The following is a 17,590-nucleotide window of genomic DNA, read 5'->3' as shown; positions in this document are numbered from 1 at the left end:
AGGAAGCACAAATGGAAATCACTAAGCTTTGGGTATGATCATTACATTGATAATTATAAGGTCATTTCTGTTTCTAAAAAAAATGAAGTTTTTGTTTATACTTTGGGGACTGATTATTGGACAAGAATACATGACATCCCAGCTAATTACTACATCCATAAATCGGGGTTATTTGGGAATGGCACTGTTAATTGGTTTGCATCCGATGTCATTATTGTTGTGAAAGTGACTCAAAATTGGAGTTTGGAGGCCAAAAATTGATGTTTGCTGAAAGTACAAATCGGGGCCCGAATGGCAAAAATCGGGGCCCGATTTTGGCTGTCTTTGGAAGCAGTTTGGTACTGGAAAAATCGGCGCCCGAATGGTAAAAATCGGGGCCCGATTTTGCGTGCTGTTATTTTTCAGAAACGTATTTTTGGGCCAGATTTGGTACAATTTTATGGGAGTTTCTTTTACTATAAATATAGACATTGTATCAGTGTAAACCTTGAGAGATAGAGGGGGCTGAAACAAGGGTTTAGAAAGGCAACAACAAAACTAGGGTTTGTTTAGAGTTTTGTCTCTTTGGAACAAAACTAGGGTTTGTGGGTTGATTCACCTTGGGAAACACTATTAGGATTGAGTCTCTTGGTTACGGGAAGAGGCTGGGATTTGGGTAGAATTAGGCGGGAGACTTATTCTTGTAATCCATCTCTTTTGTAACGTTACTCATCATATAGTGGAACGGAGGGCTGCTCTCTCCCCCAGACTAGGTCAATTTGGACCGAACTGGGTCAACAAATTCTTTGTGTTCTCTCTTCCTTTTCTCTTGCTGTTGTTTTCTACTTTTGGCTTGTGATTATAACTGTTCCATACACTTTGATTTTGGTTGCTTAATTATCCCTTGCTCCACACATCAAGTTGTTATTGGTGTGAGTTTTTCATCGAATCCGCAACAATTGGCGCCCACCGTGGGGCAAGGTCAAAGGATAATCTAGTACCATGGGTTCGAAGTGGGATATTGAGAAGTTTACCGGAGATAACGATTTTGGGTTATGGAAGGTAAAGATGGAAGCGGTGTTAATACAGCAAAAGTGTGAGAAAGCTTTGAAGGGTGAAGGTTCGTTACCGGTCACCATGTCACGAGCGGAGAAGACCGAGATGGTGGACAAGGCCAGGAGTGCCATTGTCTTGTGCCTCGGGGATAAAGATTTGAGAGAAGTAGCAAAGGATACAACCGCGACATCGATGTGGTCAAAGTTCGAATATTTGTATATGACAAAGTCTTTGACTCGTCGGCAATTCCTAAAGCAACAACTTTACTTATTCAGGATGGTAAAGTTAAAGGCCGTCATGGAGCTACTTGTGGAGTTCAACAAAATCATTGGTGATTTTGAGAACATTAAGGTGCGTCTTGAGGATGCGGGTGCTCTGATGGTGTGGTGTTGTTTGGAGGATGAAGAAGGTGATGTTGGTCACCTTGGGATTGATGCCTAGTGGAGCGGTGTTCGTCTGGAGAGACGTTAAACACTCAACATCAGCCTGGAGAGGCGGTGGTAAGAATACTCATGATCAGTCTGGAGAGGCGGAGGCAACAATACTCATGATCTACCTGTTGAGGTGGAGTTTCAAGGTTGAAGACATAATGGGATGTACGCATTTGCTAGTTGAGGTAAAGTACGCTCAGCTTGAGGTGGAGTTGAACACACCGGTAATGGTACGGCTATGGAGGACCTTGGGTGCTATGCTCTATGGTGAGCAAGAGATTTCTTCATAAGGTTGAAGAATGTACTGCACAGCTTGCGGGATTACCCTAAAAAAAGGCCAAGGGTGATTGGATGCAAGGAGACCTTCAAGGAAGCGGGAGATGTCCTGTGTTGAAGATGTCATGGTGAATGCTTGTGGGACTACCTAAAATACCGAGCGTAGTTAGACTGCAAGGACCTTCGAGAAGGCGGAAGACATTCCGAGGGCTGAAGGGATGGGAGGTGTATACTTGTGGATTACTCTAAAATCCAAGGGTGATTGGGAACAAGTAGATTTTCAAGGAAGCGGGAGATGTCTCGTGTTGAAGAGGTTATGGTAAAGGCTTGTGGAACTACCTAAAATTCCTGGCGTAGTTGGACTGCAAGTACCTTCGAGAAGGCGGAAGACATTCCGATGGCTGAAGGGATTAGGGTGCAAACTTGTGGAGCTACTTGGTGTAGTGGGAAGCAAGGGAAAGAGCAGCAAGGTGTTGATGTTAAATGGGCATCATCACTAATTTGGAGTCAAGGTGGAGATTGTTGTGAAAGTGACTCAAAATTGGAGTTTGGAGGCCAAAAATTGATGTTTGCTGAAAGTACAAATCGGGGCCCGAATGGCAAAAATCGGGGCCCGATTTTGGCTGTCTTTGGAAGCAGTTTGGTACTGGAAAAATCGGCGCCCGAATGGTAAAAATCGGGGCCCGATTTTGCGTGCTGTTATTTTTCAGAAACGTATTTTTGGGCCAGATTTGGTACAATTTTATGGGAGTTTCTTTTACTATAAATATAGACATTGTATCAGTGTAAACCTTGAGAGATAGAGGGGGCTGAAACAAGGGTTTAGAAAGGCAACAACAAAACTAGGGTTTGTTTAGAGTTTTGTCTCTTTGGAACAAAACTAGGGTTTGTGGGTTGATTCACCTTGGGAAACACTATTAGGATTGAGTCTCTTGGTTACGGGAAGAGGCTGGGATTTGGGTAGAATTAGGCGGGAGACTTATTCTTGTAATCCATCTCTTTTGTAACGTTACTCATCATATAGTGGAACGGAGGGCTGCTCTCTCCCCCAGACTAGGTCAATTTGGACCGAACTGGGTCAACAAATTCTTTGTGTTCTCTCATCCTTTTCTCTTGCTGTTGTTTTCTACTTTTGGCTTGTGATTATAACTGTTCCATACACTTTGATTTTGGTTGCTTAATTATCCCTTGCTCCACACATCAAGTTGTTATTGGTGTGAGTTTTTCATCGAATCCGCAACAATTGGCGCCCACCGTGGGGCAAGGTCAAAGGATAATCTAGTACCATGGGTTCGAAGTGGGATATTGAGAAGTTTACCGGAGATAACGATTTTGGGTTATGGAAGGTAAAGATGGAAGCGGTGTTAATACAGCAAAAGTGTGAGAAAGCTTTGAAGGGTGAAGGTTCGTTACCGGTCACCATGTCACGAGCGGAGAAGACCGAGATGGTGGACAAGGCCAGGAGTGCCATTGTCTTGTGCCTCGGGGATAAAGATTTGAGAGAAGTAGCAAAGGATACAACCGCGACATCGATGTGGTCAAAGTTCGAATATTTGTATATGACAAAGTCTTTGACTCGTCGGCAATTCCTAAAGCAACAACTTTACTTATTCAGGATGGTAAAGTTAAAGGCCGTCATGGAGCTACTTGTGGAGTTCAACAAAATCATTGGTGATTTTGAGAACATTAAGGTGCGTCTTGAGGATGCGGGTGCTCTGATGGTGTGGTGTTGTTTGGAGGATGAAGAAGGTGATGTTGGTCACCTTGGGATTGATGCCTAGTGGAGCGGTGTTCGTCTGGAGAGACGTTAAACACTCAACATCAGCCTGGAGAGGCGGTGGTAAGAATACTCATGATCAGTCTGGAGAGGCGGAGGCAACAATACTCATGATCTACCTGTTGAGGTGGAGTTTCAAGGTTGAAGACATAATGGGATGTACGCATTTGCTAGTTGAGGTAAAGTACGCTCAGCTTGAGGTGGAGTTGAACACACCGGTAATGGTACGGCTATGGAGGACCTTGGGTGCTATGCTCTATGGTGAGCAAGAGATTTCTTCATAAGGTTGAAGAATGTACTGCACAGCTTGCGGGATTACCCTAAAAAAAGGCCAAGGGTGATTGGATGCAAGGAGACCTTCAAGGAAGCGGGAGATGTCCTGTGTTGAAGATGTCATGGTGAATGCTTGTGGGACTACCTAAAATACCGAGCGTAGTTAGACTGCAAGGACCTTCGAGAAGGCGGAAGACATTCCGAGGGCTGAAGGGATGGGAGGTGTATACTTGTGGATTACTCTAAAATCCAAGGGTGATTGGGAACAAGTAGATTTTCAAGGAAGCGGGAGATGTCTCGTGTTGAAGAGGTTATGGTAAAGGCTTGTGGAACTACCTAAAATTCCTGGCGTAGTTGGACTGCAAGTACCTTCGAGAAGGCGGAAGACATTCCGATGGCTGAAGGGATTAGGGTGCAAACTTGTGGAGCTACTTGGTGTAGTGGGAAGCAAGGGAAAGAGCAGCAAGGTGTTGATGTTAAATGGGCATCATCACTAATTTGGAGTCAAGGTGGAGATTGTTGTGAAAGTGACTCAAAATTGGAGTTTGGAGGCCAAAAATTGATGTTTGCTGAAAGTACAAATCGGGGCCCGAATGGCAAAAATCGGGGCCCGATTTTGGCTGTCTTTGGAAGCAGTTTGGTACTGGAAAAATCGGCGCCCGAATGGTAAAAATCGGGGCCCGATTTTGCGTGCTGTTATTTTTCAGAAACGTATTTTTGGGCCAGATTTGGTACAATTTTATGGGAGTTTCTTTTACTATAAATATAGACATTGTATCAGTGTAAACCTTGAGAGATAGAGGGGGCTGAAACAAGGGTTTAGAAAGGCAACAACAAAACTAGGGTTTGTTTAGAGTTTTGTCTCTTTGGAACAAAACTAGGGTTTGTGGGTTGATTCACCTTGGGAAACACTATTAGGATTGAGTCTCTTGGTTACGGGAAGAGGCTGGGATTTGGGTAGAATTAGGCGGGAGACTTATTCTTGTAATCCATCTCTTTTGTAACGTTACTCATCATATAGTGGAACGGAGGGCTGCTCTCTCCCCCAGACTAGGTCAATTTGGACCGAACTGGGTCAACAAATTCTTTGTGTTCTCTCATCCTTTTCTCTTGCTGTTGTTTTCTACTTTTGGCTTGTGATTATAACTGTTCCATACACTTTGATTTTGGTTGCTTAATTATCCCTTGCTCCACACATCAAGTTGTTATTGGTGTGAGTTTTTCATCGAATCCGCAACAATTATTATTCTTGATTTAGAGAAGGAGTCGTATCAAAAGCTTTGCCTACCTAATTTAGGGAATGAAAAATGGTGGAGCTTCGGTGTGTTGAGAGATTGCTTGTGTGTCTTTGCAAGAAGTCATACGTTTTTGGATGTCTGGATTATGAAGGAATGTGGAAATCAAGAATCTTGGACTAAACTGTGCACTATTGCTAACCTGCAAGATCAGAATTTAGAAGCCAGTAGAGCTTTATATATTTCTGAGGATGACCACCTATTGGTAGAGTGTTATGAGGTACAAAATGGCGATATGAAGTTGGTTGTTTATGATGCCAAAACTGGCATTTTGAATATTCCTGTGTTTCAAAACTACCATGAACCTAGAAACGCAAAAGTCTACATTGAGAGTCTCATATCACCTTAAGCATGGATTCAACTGCAACATATATATGGTTAGTTTTTGTTTCTGTTATTTATATGTTATGCGTGCTCTGATTCTTGATGACTTGTTAGATCATTATTAATCAATGGTTGATGGATTCTATAGCTTGAAAATTGCTTTTTATTTTCAATAATTTGAGTTGTTGATTCTCTCACATCTTGTCATTTGATTTTTCTAAGATTTGTGTTATGATGTAGATGTTACAATGTCCGCTTAGAGTTGCACAAATTTCTTAATGTTTGCTTCAAATCTTGCACAATGCATTATGAACTAAAATTAATATGTTATAGAAAACTATTGGGATGTCATTTTTTAAAGAATATTGAATATCCAATTTTATTTAGCACATATGTAAACTATTGGTCTGACTATTAACAATGAGATGGAAGCTATTTTTTAGGTAATTGTCTATCAGTAAATCATAAATTACCTGTGTTCTTTTTTTGGCTTGTCTTTGGATTTTTGTTATGCAGTGGAAGAACTTGAAGGACAAAGTAGAGACCAAAAGTTGTGATGGAAAAATAATATTCATTGCATAAAATTCAATGTTTCAAAACTAGTGGTGAAAACCTAACTACGTTGTTAATTTGTTTGTGGTTAGAAAATAGAAACTATCAAAATTTTGGCACAGGCATTTGAAACGTATTAGGCCTGAATCACTTTTTTTGCATTTATGAATTTTTGTTAAGGTTTTCTAGATGTATAAGAAAAAAACAATGTCTGTTTTAAAGTTCAGTTCTAAAACACAACATGGTGCATCAACCAGAATCGGTCTGAATTAGGTTGATTCTCAACTTGTTTGATTTGATAGAATTCATCCTCAACTTGTTTGATTTGATAAAATTGCAAACCCGTTTGGTTTTCCACGCTGAACTGAACTAAAACCACAGTTACCAAGTAAATTTTTCATGTATTTTTTCTTGCCCAAACTTTGAGTTTACTGACGCAAAGTTCTATGCACATTCGCCTTTTCCTGAAGAACCTCACCCTACTGTTTCCAATATTCATGTTCATTGCTCCATAAAGATCTGCATGTGTGATGCTTTGTGTTTAACAAATGCACTTTAATGAGTAGCTAATCTACTTGTCAGCTCTCGTTAGTCCTTTGCTGATTGTATTTTGCTGCACAGTGGAATTTATTCATGAACATGATCTAATTTTTGCAGAGCTTCTAACTTATGATGTATGGTTACATTTATCAAATGAGGATTTTTTACCAATTAGCCTTTTATTTTCTTGGTGGTGATGATAGTTGTCCAATTATAGGGTTTTTCATGATACCTAGGTTCTTTCTGTCCTCTTTTTGAACTAGTTATCTAGAGATCGAGAGAGAACAGACTCATATCTTGAAAACTTCTGTTTTCCCATGACTGTTTGGAATAGTATGGTCATTCTCAGCATAGTAGTCAATAGCGGCCAATAGCGCCACTATAGCGGCCGCGCGGTGCGGTGCCGGAGCGCTACGCAACATGCCATAGCGTTGCGGTGTGCGATAGCGGCGCAACGCGGTTTTGCAGTTTAGAACCGCTATTTCATTTTAAGAGAAAATACAAAATTGTCCTTGGTTTAAAAAAAAAGGGTATTTCTGTAAATCTTCCACTGCTTTTCTGCTGTTCTGTACAACTTCTTCACCTCTGCTGTAAATCTTCCTCTACTTTGTCATGATTTTGCTTTGTTATCCTGTTATTTTTTTGTTTAACAATCTCAAAACTCTGTTGTCCTGTTACTTTTTTGTTCTAGTTTTCTTTGTTATTGTTATTATTGATTCCAAACTCCATTCTGCTCTCTCTGTTTCTGTTTGTAGTTTGTAAAAACAATCGTCTGTTTTGTTCATATAAAACTCTATTCTGCTCTTTGTTTCCTTATTTGTGTTGTTTTTGTTTTTATGAAATAGCGGTCATACCGCTATGCACTATCCCACTATAGCATTTTTGGGGCCGGCCGCTACGCGCCGCTATCCGCTATTAACTACTATGATTCTCAGTTTTTGTTATTAGCTTAATTGGCTTAATTTCTTTACACACTTCTCTTGTAAGATAGTGTTGATTACTGCAAATTAACAATTAAAGTATATACGACTCAGAGTACAGTTGAGTTGCATCTTTGCTTAGGACAATATGAGTTTGGTTGGGTTTAATTATTGAACGAGACAACAAAGATAGGAGTAGAAGATTCATTTTCTTAGATTTTAGAATCCTTTTTTTCGTATTGTTTAATAAGGGTTTCTTTCAATATTAGTTAACCTTCTAGAAATGCTAGTTTCTAGTATTGCTACATGGTTTGACTCTCTTGCACATGTTCGTTCATTTAAACTTGTTTTCTGTGAGCATCAGGTTCTTGCACCATTGGTGAGATTGAAATGCAATTCTATGTCTCTTGAGATTAAGAAAGAACGCTGCATATTTTTGAGTATTTTCCAAAATAATGAAAAGGTGAGGTTGTTAATAGAATGTCTACATGTTTATCATTATAATTGCAAACATTTTGGTTTCTGTTTTGACGTAATATTGATCTTTTAATTGTGCATATGATGATTTTTTTTTTGTTACTGCTTAGTGGTGTCTAGTTTTCTGATTGGCTGAGTTGAAATGCCAATATGATTTATGCCATGCATTTATTTTCGAGCTGCTAAGTATTTAATGTCTGGTGTGTTTGTAGAGAGATGTGTTAGAGGTTTAGAGGAAAGAAACTGAATGAATCATAAGAAGGGAACTCCCAATTTAGAGAAAAATGGCCACAATGTTGCGTGCGATTGAGAGAGATAAAATGAGAGGCCGCACTTGCTCCTTGCACAAAAAACCCGATTTACTTTTACAATCTTGACTTCAATTTTTCGAGCTGCAATATCTTGTATAAGATCTGGATCTAAATCACGATTTTGATAACATTCATAGTATGCACTAATTCAAATTGACAAGGAGCGTATTATGGTTTCTTTGTTTTAGCTCTTGCTTTTTAATAATGTTTGTGGGATAGAAATTCACAAGATAACAGGTTCTTCTTGTTGAATGATTAATCTGAAAATGGATTTTTTATATTTTGGTGTTTCATTTGCAGGCGTTTTAAAGTTTTGCTTCAAAGATATATTCATTATATTGTTGTGTAAACGATATTTTTAAATTCTTACACACACGCAGCACATTGTACAATTCATATCAATGGTAAAATGGTCTGAATATGATTGATAGTTTCTGAGATGGTAGTGAAGATCCTTTCCATACGAGTTCTACCTTATAATGTCTAACTATTGTGTTTGTAATTTTACTTGCACCTTAAGCCTCAAAGTACTCCTTATGACGTAATATTTGGAATGTCTCTTTTTCAGGTTGGCTGTGTTTGTTTGTTTCAATGGAAGGGTTATTCAAAATCAGAATTGCTCGGGTTCTTTTTCTGGTCTGAAGCTTTGTTGAAGATGGGGTAAAAAGGGGTAGTAGTTCTAGGGTTATTTAACTTATTAAGTTCTGTTTGATTATTTCTTCTGGATAGGTATATTGAATAGATTGGATAACCTTGTCTCTGACTTTATTATTGTCTGTTGTTTGTCTTTATTGATCATGGATAGTTTGTGTGATTGTGAAACATAGTGAAATGGATAATTGAGGGATTCTTTAATTGCAAAATGCATTTGGATGTTGTATTTTCCTTGCAAAAACATATTTATTACCCGTTTGTTTAAGGTTATTTAAAAATGATTTTACATGTTGACTAAATTAATAGATTTTGTATACGTAACATTTCTTCTACAAATATTTTTTCCTTTAAAACCTAAGCAAAATATATTTTTATTTTCTACAGGAAAAATGATTTTACATGTTTTAGTTATTTTTGTGTAAGCTTATTTTTAAAATCATTTTTCTGTAGAAAATAAAATTGATCAATCAATATTTGGTCCTATTGTGTGGATGCTATGGAAGTATGCAGACAATAATCAATGAAGAATTGACTTCCATACAACTTGGAAATTTTCTGTCCAGAGTCCCAGTTCATTCCTAACAGTTTCACTTGCACAGAGAAGATGCACACAAAAGAAAACTTAAAGCTCAAAAAGCATTTTTTACTATGGCTGACTCATAGGCATTTCTGTAAAACATGAGTTGTTTTTCAATGAGACTTTTGCTACCTCCAATCCGAATGTAGTCTCTGAATATGTCAAGAAACAAAGACTTTTCATCTACTCTTCACATTGAAAAGAAAAGGACTAGTTGAATGTTTTCCTGCACAAAACTACTTTGTAGTGGGACGACTTGAAACAAAGGTTTTCTAATCGGTTCTTTCCTATCACAAAGTTCTTGGAAAAGAAAGAAGAGATAATCAGTTTTGAACAGAAGAATTCATCGAAGGGCAAGAACAATTCACTTCCCTCACAACTGGTCTCCAGCTTTGGTCACATCTTCCAACGATCTCGGCATCTCACTCTCTTTGACAACCCAAACACCCCCACAACACACCTTTTTCGTCGAATCTGAGGTTATCCCCTTTGATGAATTACCCTTTTGAAACGACTTTGTTATTCAGTCTCAGAATCGTTTCTAATTTTAGTGTCACTGTATAACGGGTCATAATGAAGAGGAGAGGGTTTTAAATGGGTCAGGTTATCAGTTAGAGCCGTTTGGAGTTATGGGTTTTGTTTTAGTTTTGGGTTTCAGTCTGCTGTTGTTGTAATAGTGTGTATTTTTGGTTTTGGTGGCAAGTTGCAGTTCCGTTTATTGCGCCTCTTGCTCGTCTGGAGCTAGGTAGTGTTTCGAATAATATTTAGCCGTTTCAAAAGAAGAAAATCACTGTACTAGCAAAGAAAAGTAATAAAAATATTGACCACTAAAAAAGACAGCAAATAAAAACAATGAATCAAAGTCACTCACACCACATCTAACCAACATAACTAGGCAAGACTAGGACATACTAACAAACCACTAAGATAGCAAGGCTAACATAACCATAATGTCAAAAAGACAACAATGCAAGGTCCATCACCACCATATCAAAATACCAAACAGAGAGATAATAAAATGCAATTGCAATCCAACAGCACGCAAAACCAATTACAGCAGCACAAGCCTGGGAACCGAAAGATAGCAGAAAAACAGATAGTCCAGCTCGCATTCATTGAAAAAACGAGGCATTCCTCCTACGACTGAGGTTGAATCTGATCTGAAAAGACCTGCAGAAATAACAAGCCAAAATAACTCATTGATTGAAGAAAAAATCCAAAACTTGAACACTACCAAGTTCAACAAATCCAAAAAATACATGCAATGTTAACAAAGTCAAGGCAAACAAAAGTTAGAATCCAACCAGTACTGTGTCTAGTATTAAGAAAACACATGTAAGACATATGTAGATATATCGATAACAAAACACATGCGTGCCATTTGGAAATATAATGAAACCCCCCTTAGCAAGTTTAATTGATTTCTTAAAACTGAAACTTTTAAATGAATTCATAGTATTAGAACCCCATAAGCTTGACAATTTTGGGCTTGTATCTTAAGTCTCACTGCTTATACAAAGAACCCCAACCTTAAACAAATAGTGGCTTAATTTGAATAGCAAAACTAAAATAAATGCATCCATCAAAATATTATCATACAACTGCAATTTAACATGAATATAATCCTAGTCAAATAAGGCAAAATAGTGAACAATTTTATCTGTAACAAGTAATGACCAACACAACCTTATTCAAATTATTACTACACTATATAATCAGCCAATAAATCAAATTCTTCTATCAATACATATTCCATTAGTCACTACTAAAAGGATATAAATAATGTACATACAAAAAATGGCTCTGAAGTCAAACTCATAAACTAAGTTCTCATCTTTATCTTTCACTTTAATTCTATATTCACATTCTGAACTGCACAAGTGTCAAGATGTAAACCGAGATTTATGTTCTGCAAGGTTTAGCACTAGTTTTCCCTTCCATTAAGGATAACCGAAACAGTAAGAAAGTTAAAACAGAATCAAGCGTCCTTGTCTATCATCATCATTATACTAAAATGAATGGATTTGAGATCATTCAACTTTGCGTCTCTTTTTTAGTATAGTGCATCTTTTTCTATAAGTTCTACAATAATTATCTTCTTTAAAAACTGACATCACAATAGTATTATATGACCTATTCACTTTAGTTCATAATGCATTGTGCAAGATTTGAAGCAAACAGTAAAACAAATTGTGCAACACTAAGAAGGCATTATTACATCTAATTCATAACGCAAATCTTAGAAAATCAAATGACAAACTTTTAATACAATTCATGATTCTGAACTATTTAAAATATAGTGCAAGATGCGAGAGAATCAACAACTCAAATTAACCAAACTATTGAAAATAAAAAGAAATGTTCAACCAATAGAATCCATCAACCATTGATTAATAATGATCTAACAAGTCACCAAGAATCAGAGCAGGCAAAACATATAAATAACAGAAACAAAAACTAACCATATATATGTTGCAGTTGAATCCATGGTTAAGGTGATATGAGACTCTCAATGTAGACAATTGCGTCTGTATGCTCATAGTTGTTTTGAAACTCAGGAATATTCAAAGTGCCAGTTTTGGAATCATAAACAACCAACTTCATATTGTCCCTTCTTTGCATATCATCAAGCTCATAACATTGCACCAACAGTTGGTCATTCTCTGAAACATATAAAGAAGCATCGGCTACTAAATCCTGATCTTGCAAAGACTTTATATATAACAGTTTGTTAGGAATAGTGTACAAGTTAGTCCAAGACTCCTCATTTCCATACTCCTTCATAATCCAAACATCCCAATATTCATCACTACTTGCGAAGACACACAAGCAATCCCTCAACACACCCAACTCCCACGAATTATTTTCATCCCCGAAGTCAGGTGGGCAAAGCTCTTGATATGACTCCTCTAAATCAGGAGAAATAATGACATCCCATTCACACCCACCAGTACATGAAATCCAATTAACAGTGCCACACGCAAATATCCCCGAGCTATGTCTGTCGTAATATGGCATTTCCTCTATCTTTCTCCAATAATCAGTACCCAAAGTATAAACACAAACTTCAATTTCGTGAGAAACAGCAACAGCCTTATAATTATCAATGGAATGATCATATCAAAAGCTTATGGTAAAAGGAACCTGTTGGCCTGGATTATCCAAAGGAGGCAATAACTTAAACTTTGTAATGGAAGGGTTCCATAAGAAATAAGAACCAAGATTGAGCTCACCACAAAACATGCCATCGCAACAGCACAACACTTTCTTGTTGTAAAGTTCATTTGGGAGAGTAGCAGGAAGGTAAAGTTGTGTCTGTGTAAAAACGGTAGAAGGAGATAAAATCAATGGGATTGGGGAATCATACATAACTAACTCATCATCATCAGCGTTTGTTAACATGAGGTGGTGTCGCTTGGTTGAGAATTGAAGGTGCTTCTTTGCGAATTTAGGATCAGAAATTTAAGAATTGAAAAACTTACAGAGGCACCGAAGCTGCACAAGTAATTTCACCGGAAGCCTACACAGAATCTCAGGCAAGAGATCGAAAGGAAGAGTTGGAAGCTTCAGCGGTGGGCTTGTTAGGGTTGTTTCCTCCGCGAGTGAGTCGGCGTTTCGGTTGTCGTCACCATCGTTACCTTGCGCCATTTTCTGTATAGAACTAGTGAAGTGAATTGTTTGCTAGCGAGAGAAATAGAACAGAAACGCTATCGATCTATAATCTCTACCCTAGTTTCTCGTATCTCAGTTTTTTACGCGTCTACACTACTATGAAGCCCGGATACAAGATACAGATACGGATACGATCACTACTATGAAGCCCGGATACAAGATACAGATACGGATACGATATACCATATGTGAAAAAATTTCAAAAATCAAGATACGATACGGCTGTGATACGTTAAAAAAAAAATTATATAATTACTTATCCTTCCAATCTGTCACTGCAAATATTAATCATTTGAAAAATGGTCCTAATTATATCTGATCAGTAAATTCAGGGATGAAAATTCAAATGACCTATATTTGCAGGACGAAAGACCTATTTAAGTCAACCACCTCACCCAATCATCACTTGCCACATGGGCACCACGTCGCTAATGACAGCCCACCTCAGCAAAAATAACCTAATTAGGACCAAAAGTCAAATGACTAATATTTGCAGTGGCAGATTGGAAGGATTAGTAACTTCAAGGACGAAAATTCAAATGACCTATATTTGCAGGGACGAAAGACCTATTTAAGCCTATAAGTAACATTGATGATTAAGAGAGTGGTGATTAGTCAATTACATATATAATATGTCTCAAAAAGAACATCATCAATGTTATACTGTATTCCCTCAAAAGAAAAAAAATATGTTATACTATATCCAAAAGGAACATTGTTAGTGCTATAGTAATATAATGTTTTTTTCCTTACTTTTTATAGAAAAAAACATAAATCAAAATAATATAAAAAAAAAAGTTATAATTTATATTATCTGATACTCTTCCGATACGTATCGGAAAAGTATCGGATAATTATTTTTTAAAAAAATAAAATTAATGATCTTATACTCTTCCGATACGTAGCGGAAAGTATCAGGCAGGTATCACTGCAGGATACGCAGGGGATACGGTACGTCACCTATTTTGAAGTATCTGGGCTTCATAGGTCTACTGCCTACACACACTCTGTTTCTCTTATCTCAATGTATTTATATAAAACTATATTTTTAATTTCTCTCAAAAAAATTATTATTAACTTTATTTTTATAACAGGTTCAATTATTTTGTTGTTGAAAAGGTTTTTTTTTACCAAGAAAAAGTTAACTATTATCATTAATCAACCCATGTTCAATACAAGAAGGATAAAAATTAAAAATACGGTGACTAGCCCAAGAACAGGCCGCCCTAACTTATTAAGATCGAAAGGAAGAGTTGGAAGCTTCAGCGGTGGGCTTGTTAGGGTTGTTTCCTCCGCGAGTGAGTCGGCGTTTCGATTGTCGTCACCATCGTTACCTTGCGCCATTTTCTGTATAGAACTAGTGAAGGGAATTGTTTGCTCACGAGAGAAATATAACAGAAAAGCTATCGATCTATATTCTACAGTATTCACCAAAATCTCTACCTTGCCTCGAACTAGTAATTGTTGATTCCTTCCAAGTTATAGAGTGTTAATGTAGTCTCAATGAATTGCATAGTAAGGTTCGTTTTTGTTTATAGAAATGTGAATAGACTTACTTTACTATAAACCCAAATGGTTAATAAAAAAATCTACAACACACTAGACCCAATTGGTTATATCGTATCTTGATCATAGACCCAATTGGGTCTATATTAAATCAGAATTTGGAGTGAAGTGCTATGACAATATATACTTGACATTTTTTTTTTATTAATTCTTAAATTCCTCATTTCAAAACCAAATCAACTTATTACTATTATGCTAATTTATTTTAACGCCTTTTCACATCTTTGAATTTCTTTTTCCTTTATTCTACCATTCGATCCCCTGCCTTTCATTTATACCATTTGACCCCTTCGCTTTCATCTAAAAATTTTTCGAACTAGTAACCTGTTGATTGCTTTCAATCTAGAGTGTTAAATAATTACCTCGTTTTGATCCCTTCACTTTCATCTACCTTTTTTTGAACTAGTAATTGTTGATTCCTTCCAAGTTATAGAGTGTTAATGTAGTCTCAATTAATTGCATAGTAAGATTCGATTTTGTTTATAAAAATGTGCCATAGACTTACTTTACTATAAACCCAAATGGTTATTAAAAAAACTACAACACACTAGACCCAATTGGTTCTATGGTATCTTGATCGTAGACCCAATTGAGTCTATATTAAATCAGAATTTGGAGTGAAGTGCTATGGCAATATATACTTGACATTTTTTTTTATTAATTCTTAAATTCCTCATTTCAAAACCAAATCAACATATTACTATTATGCTAATTTATTTTAACGCCTTTTCACATCTTTGAATTTCTTTTTCCTTTATTCTACCATTCGATCCCCTGCCTTTCATTTACACCATTTGATCCCTTCGCTTTCATCTAAATTTTTTCGAACTAGTAACCTGTTGATTGCTTTCAATCTAGAGTGTTAAATAATTACCTCATTTTGATCCCTTCGCTTTCATCTACCTTTTTTTGAACTAATAATTGTTAATTCCTTCCAAGTTATAGTGTGTTAATGTAGTCTCAATTAATTGCATAGTAAGCTTCGTTATTGTTTATAGAAATGTGCATAGACTTACTTTACTATAAACCCAAATGGTTAAAAAAAAAATCTACAACACACTAGACCCAATTGGTTCTATGGTATCTTGATCATAGACCCAATTGAGTCTATGTTAAATCAGAATTTGGAGTGAAGTGCTTTGACAATATATACTTGACATTTTTTTTATTAATTCTTAAATTCCTCATTTCAAAACAAAATCAACTTATGACTATTATGCTAATTTATTTTAACGCCTTTTCACAACTTTGAATTTCTTTTTCCTTTATTCTACCATTCGATCCTCTGCCTTTCATTTACACCATTTTGTTATACCCTAATTTTGGACCTAAAAATACTAACTCAATTCTTCTTTTCTTGCATTATAAGTCATTTGATTTGTCTCTGATCAGTTACATTTTTCTCTGCATTTTATTTCAATATTGTTTGCAAAATTCATGTAAAAGGGTATTTTAGTCATTTCTTGCATTCAACTCATTTTTATCTTTGAAAATTGTTTGAGTCTTTTAATTTGGTTTGCATAAGTCCTTGTTTCAATCTCATGTCAAAATTCATTTCAAAAATATCAGTTGAGTCATTTTCTAGTCAGCTTAGCCCCTAGGGGCATTTTAGTCATTTCTCATGTTAAAATTTCTTTCAATCTTTGAAAATTTGTTTGAGTCCTTTCAAATAGTCTGGATAAGTTTCTATTGCAATTCCATGTCAAAATCCATTTTAAAAAATTGCGTTTGAAGTCATTTTGAGTCAGTTTTGCCCCTAGGGGCATTTTAGTCTTTTCATGTGTTAAAACCCTGTTTAAATTCTAAAAATTGTCTCTGAGTCTTTTAATTCGCTTGTATGAACTCTTGCTTTAATCCCTTGTTAAAAAATCATTTTAAAATTGCATTTGAGTCGTTTCGAGTCATTTTAGTCCCTAGGGGCATTTTGGTCATTTCACATAATATTTCTGTTTCATTTTAATCTGCTTTGTTGTTTTTAATCGTCTCATTTTACGTTAATTTTCAATTTACTTTTTTAATTCAGTTTTAGTTTAATTTTCATTTTAGTCCTCGTACTTTTGTTATTTGCATTTTAATCCCTTTTAAGTCAAAGTCAAGGTTTGTTACAAGTCAAGTGTCACATGTCCCACTCCCATTGGTCCAAGCATTTCCACATCACCTATAAATAGGTCAAAGTTGGTCAAGGTTCATGAACAAATCATTTTTTACACCAATTTTATTTTCCAATTATTTTACATAAAATCATAATTATTTTTCCTCCACCACTTTCTCCACCCTAACTAACTCATCTTCATCCATAACAACTTGCTTCCACCACCTTCAACCACCACAATCATCCTAAACCATCTTCAATCTTCAACCACCACAATCCTCCATAGCCAAAACCTTCATCATCACCTTCAACTAACAACAATCATCATCACCATAATCCATCACAATTTTCCCACAAATCATAACACAAATTCATCACCAATTCACAAATCAATCCAAAAACAAACAAACAACACTCACAAATTCCAAATCGGTGTCGAAGAACAACGTTCACTGTTCACGCGTCACTGTTCACGCGAATTCACTGTTCACGCGTCACTGTTCACGCGAATTCACTATTCACGCGTCACTGTTCACGCGAATTCACTATTCACGCAGAAGAAGAAAAATCACGAAATCAAAGCGGAACCGTTTTCATTCAAATCTGAACCGTTTTCAGCTGAGGTAGCGAGGTGCAGATCGAAACAAAGAAGAAGAGTTGAAGCTTTTCTCACCTCTCAAGCTCGGTTTCTCTGTTTCAAACAGAGGTAATTCTTCCCTCTTTTGTGTGTCACGTTTAATCATAGATCCAAGGCGTTTGTGTTATGTTTTGAAAATTTCAGTACCGGATTTGAGTTTAGGAGAGGAAAAGACGTTTGA

At 36.5% G+C, this 17,590-nt stretch overlaps 1 long non-coding RNA gene and 1 pseudogene across 2 annotated transcripts; one reads left to right on the top strand and one right to left on the bottom strand.

Annotated features, from left to right (window-relative positions):
- Positions 1-5,037: 5,037 nt before the first annotated feature.
- Positions 5,038-9,106, top strand: LOC146936065 (uncharacterized). The gene is made up of 2 exons (XR_015030446.1): positions 5,038-5,464; positions 8,780-9,106. It is a non-coding gene; the product is annotated as an uncharacterized LOC146936065 (long non-coding RNA).
- Positions 9,107-10,238: 1,132 nt separating this feature from the next.
- On the bottom strand, positions 10,239-13,190 carry LOC146936064 (F-box/kelch-repeat protein At3g23880-like; annotated as a pseudogene). The gene is made up of 2 exons (XR_015030447.1): positions 11,905-13,190; positions 10,239-10,612 (listed from the first exon to the last, which is right to left on the bottom strand). The product of XR_015030447.1 is annotated as an F-box/kelch-repeat protein At3g23880-like (transcript).
- Between the last annotated feature and the right edge of the window lie 4,400 nt (positions 13,191-17,590).

Source organism: Medicago sativa, chromosome 3 (assembly GCF_051527215.1).
Source record: "Medicago sativa cultivar Bolivia chromosome 3, Bolivia_mono, whole genome shotgun sequence".
NCBI classification, from domain to species: Eukaryota; Viridiplantae; Streptophyta; class Magnoliopsida; order Fabales; family Fabaceae; genus Medicago; species Medicago sativa.
This window is presented reverse-complemented; position numbering and strand designations above follow the sequence as displayed.